The sequence below is a fragment of the Anopheles gambiae genome, chromosome 3 (genome assembly GCF_943734735.2).
Source record: "Anopheles gambiae chromosome 3, idAnoGambNW_F1_1, whole genome shotgun sequence".
Lineage (NCBI taxonomy): Eukaryota > Metazoa > Arthropoda > Insecta > Diptera > Culicidae > Anopheles > Anopheles gambiae.
Window position 1 is genome coordinate 54,236,529 of NC_064602.1, and position 4,626 is coordinate 54,241,154.

General features: G+C 42.1%; 2 long non-coding RNA genes across 3 annotated transcripts; both read right to left on the minus strand.

Moving 5' to 3' along the window:
* Positions 1–228: 228 nt before the first annotated feature.
* Positions 229–1,585, minus strand: LOC133392960 (uncharacterized). The gene is made up of 3 exons (XR_009765926.1): positions 807–1,585; positions 645–710; positions 229–574 (listed from the first exon to the last, which is right to left on the minus strand). It is a non-coding gene; the product is annotated as an uncharacterized LOC133392960 (long non-coding RNA).
* Positions 1,586–1,737: 152 nt separating this feature from the next.
* LOC133392967 (uncharacterized) lies at positions 1,738–2,882 on the minus strand. 2 transcript variants are annotated; one of them, XR_009765933.1, is made up of 3 exons: positions 2,392–2,882; positions 2,234–2,297; positions 1,738–2,163 (listed from the first exon to the last, which is right to left on the minus strand). It is a non-coding gene; the product is annotated as an uncharacterized LOC133392967 (long non-coding RNA). The 2 variants fall into 2 exon arrangements; XR_009765934.1 differs by having other exon boundaries at positions 1,738–2,160; positions 2,392–2,876.
* Positions 2,883–4,626: the final 1,744 nt, after the last annotated feature.

Sequence of the window (4,626 nt, forward strand, 5' to 3'; positions counted from 1 at the left end):
TTTTGTATAGAAAAAGTGTTCTCTCCCAACCGACATTATCGCGCGACATTTTCAAATTTTGTAAGAGAAAAAACGGGCTCAAAACGTTCTCAAATCGTGCTCATTAGCAGCACTAAAGAGCACGTCTCTGCAACGGTGCGACAGCGTGTATCATACATCTAGTTTCTGTATACTACATTATTGTTCAATTTCTTTCATTCTCTCCATTCTCCCTACAAAGACTCTTACTCTCTTTTGTCCATTCTGCACATGCTTACGCTCTTTATTTTACCTTCTTACTCGCACATACATATTTACATACTCACACAATTCACACTGCCTAAAACCGGTGCGGGATACACACGTACCCGTCTTGCCTGCCTTCTCTCCTCGTTCTTCCTTTCCTCCAGCTTTGCCTTCGTCGAATGGTGTGTACGCGTCCTGCTTGCTTCCCTCTTGCTGCTCCCACGTGCTGCACTAGCGAGCTGGATGTTCGTCTCTACCTTCCTGCCGCTTCTCCTCTACCAGGCGCTAGCACGTTGGAGGATCGGATCGTTCCTGCCTTCTTTCCTCTCCTGTTCTGTTTTCGGCACTCCTAGGGATAGAAGGAAATATTAACTATTTTGCCAACAGCTGTTCAATTTAACGTCAAGCACAATACTTACCAACCAATTGAATATTGCTTCTGTTGTGGTCCGTGCTCACTTCCGTTCGTGCGTGTGTTACGATTTCTTTAAAAAAAAACGAAATTGATTTTATATCACAATTATCAATACAATTCAGTTTGATAAAGATTGATATAACCCTTTATTAAAAACTGTACTCACCAAATAGTTTTTCCGTACTGGTTTCACGAGAGAAAAAACGGACACACACCGACGCGTCCTACCGCTTGCAAACTTGATTTCACACTACCACATTTTCATGTGAACGCGAAGCAGCGCCTTCCTCGTGTTCCTATACAGGTATTCCCCGATATACGCCATACTCGATATACACGATTTCGCTATACGCTTTTTTTCTAAATTTGACGGTTCTTTGAACAAGTAGTACTAATTTTAGAAATCGAATGTCAAATGCAAAATAAATTCCCTTTTGGTTGAATATTAAAAACCATTTCAAATGGTATAAAATTGAAAAATTCAGTTGAAATTAGATCAAATAACTAATTAAGTGGCTAAAACCTACCACTTCATGCAAAGTTATACGGATATTAGTTATAATTTGACTGAAAACCTCGAAATTCGACTTTCGCTATTGTATATTCGAGATACGCTATTGCCTCCGGTACGCATTGATAGCGTATATCGGGGAGTACCTGTACAATGATACAAAGAGCGGGCGAGAGGAGAACGCTTGCGTGAACGATTGGTGTAGCAAGCGAATTTGGACAAGTCCCAGAAAAGCGAGACGCAAGAGTTTCTCTCCAACGATGGAAAGGGATGAGCTAAATGAAACATGCGAATCGTTGATGCGACACAGCCAAGTCGCAAGCAAATACAGACCAACACCCAGAAGAGCGAGGCAGAATGAAAAATTGTGTGAATGTTAGAATGAGAAAAATGATAGATACACATAAAAATCGCGCGATAATGCTGGTTGGGCTATAGCGCGGTCAAATCGTTCTCGATAGCAGAACTATAGAGAAGGTTTTTGAAATCGTGCGACAGCGTGTATCATACATTTGGTTTATGTATGCTACATCCCTTCTCAATTTCTTTCATTCTCTTCATTCTCCCTACAAAGCTCTTTCTCTCATTTGTCGATTCCGTACATGCTTACGCTCTTTATTTTACCTTCTTACTCGCACATACAAATTTACATACTCACACAATTCACACTGCCGAAAACCGGTGCGGAATACACACGTACCCGTCTTGCCTGCCTTCTCTCCTCGTTCTTCCTTTCATCCAGCGTTGTCTTCGTCGAATGGTGTGTACGCGTTAAAAATTATTCCTGCTTGCCTCCCCCTCGCTGTTCCCAGGTGCTGCGCTAGCGTGCTGGATGATCGTCCCTACCTTCCTGCCGCCTCTCCTCTACCAGGCGCGTTCCTGCCTTCGCGAGCACGTTGGAGCGCGAGCACGTTGGAGGATCGTTCCTGCCTTCCTGCCGCTTCTCCTTCGTCCGGCGCTAACGCGTTGAATGATCGTTCCTGCCTCTCCTGTCCTTTTGTTTTTGGCACTGCTGGTGAAAGAGGGAAATATTATCTATTTTGAAAACCGCTGTTCCATTTAACGCGAAGCATGATACTTACCAACCAATTAATTATTTCTATCGTGGTCCGTGCTCACTTCCGTTTGTGCGTGTGTTACGATTTGCTATAGAAAACGAAATTGATTTGATATCACCAATTATTAATACCATTCAGTTTGATACAGATTGATATAATCCTTTATTAAAAGCTGTACTTACCAAATAGTTTTTCCGTACTGGTTTCACGAGAGAAAAAAACGGGCACGCATCGACGTAGCCTACCGCTTGCAAACTTGATTTCACACTACCACTTCTTCATGTGAACGCGAAGCAGCGCCTTCCTCTGGTGGCTATACAGGTATTCCCCGATATACGCCATACTCGATATACGCGATTTCGCTATAAGCTTTTTTTCTAAATTTGAAAGTTCTTTGAGCAAATTGTACTAATTTGACACATCGAATATCAAATTCAAAATAAATTCCCTTTTGATCGAATATTAAAAGCCATTTCAAAAGGGGTACAATTGTAATCTTCAGTTGAATGAGATCAAATAACTAATTAAGTGGTTAATCCTACCACTTCAAGCAAAATTATACGAAAATTAGCTATAATTTGACTGAAAACTCGACGTTTGCTAATATTCGAGATACGCTATTGCCTACGGTCCGCATTAATAGCGTATATCGGGGAGTACCTGCAAGATGATACAAAGAGCGGACGAGAGAAGATCGCTTGCGTGAACGCTTGGTGTAGCAAGCGAAATTGGACAAGTCCCAGAAAAGCGAGACACAAGAGTTTCTCTCGAACGATGGAAAGAGAAGAACCATATGCAACATGAGGATGGTTGGTGAAACACAGCCAAGTTGCGAGCAAAAAGTGACCAACACCCAGAAGAGCAAGACAGAGTGAAAAATTTTCTGAATGTTAGAATGAGAAAAATGATAGATACACATAAAAATCGCGCGATAATGCCGGTTGGGTTGTCCTGGGGGTCCCGCTTGGCAAAATGTCGCGCGACATGCATGCTTGGAATCGATGCTTCCCAACCGGCATTATCGCGCGATTTTTATGTGTATCTATCATTTTTCTCATTCTAACATTCAGAAAAATTTTCGTTCTGCCTCGCTTTTCTGGGTGTTGGTCTGGTTTTGCTCGCAACTTGGCTGTGTCACACCTACCAACCTCATGTGTCATATGGTTTTTCTCTTTCCATCGTTCGAGAGAAACTCTTGTGTCTCGCTTTTCTGGGACTTGTCCAATTTCGCTTGCTACACCAAGCGTTCACGCAAGCGATCTTCTCTCGTCCGCTCTTTGTACCATTGTACAGGTACTCCCCGATATACGCTATTAATGCGGACCGGAGGCAATAGCGTATCTCGAATATAAGCAAATGTCGAGTTTTCAGTCAAATTATAGCTAATTTTCGTATAATTTTGCTTGAAGTGGTAGGATTTACCACTAAATTAGTTATTATATCTGATTTCAACTGAAGATTACAATTGTACACCTTTTGAAATGGTTTTTAATATTCGACCAAAAGGGAATTTATTTTGAATTTGATATTCGATATGTCAAATTTGTACAATTTGCTCAAAAAACTTTCAAATTTAGACAAAAAAGCGTACAGCTAAATCGCATATATCGAGGATGGGGCGTATATCGGGGAATACATGTATAGCCACCCGAGGAAGACGCTGCTTCACGTTCACATGAAAATGTGGTAGTGTGAAATCAAGTTTACAAGCGGTAGGCCGCATCGATACGTGCCCGTTTTTTTCTCTCGTGAAATCAGTACGGAAAACATTATTTGGTAAGTACAGCTTTTAATAAAGAATTATATCAATCTGTATCAAACTGAATGGTATTAATAATTGGTGATATCAAATCAATTTCGTTTTCTATAGCAAATCGTAACACACGCACAAACGGAAGTGAGCACGGACCACGATAGAAGTAATCAATTGGTTGGTAAGTATTATGCTTCGCGTTAAATGGAACAGCGGTTTTCAAAATAGATAATATTTCCCTCTTTCATCAGCAGTGCCAAAAACAAAAGGACAGGAGAGGCAGGAACGATCATTCAACGCGTTAGCGCCGGACGAAGGAGAAGCGGCAGGAAGGCAGGAACGATCCTCCAACGTGCTACCGCCTGGGAGAGGAGAAGCAGCAGGAAGGTAGGGACGATCATCCAGCACGCTAGCGCAGCATCTGGGAGCAGCGAGGGGGAGGCAAGCAGGAAGAATTTTTAACGCGAAGACAACGCTGGATGAAAGGAAGAACGAGGAGAGAAGGCAGGCAAGACGGGTACGTGTGTATCCCGCAACGGGTTTTCGGCAGTGTGAATTGTGTGAGTATTGAAAAGTGTATGTGTGAGTAGAGGTAAAGTGGTAAAATAAAGAGCGAATGTGTGGAATGGAAAAATTAGAGAGAGTCTGTGTTTGTTTTGGGAGA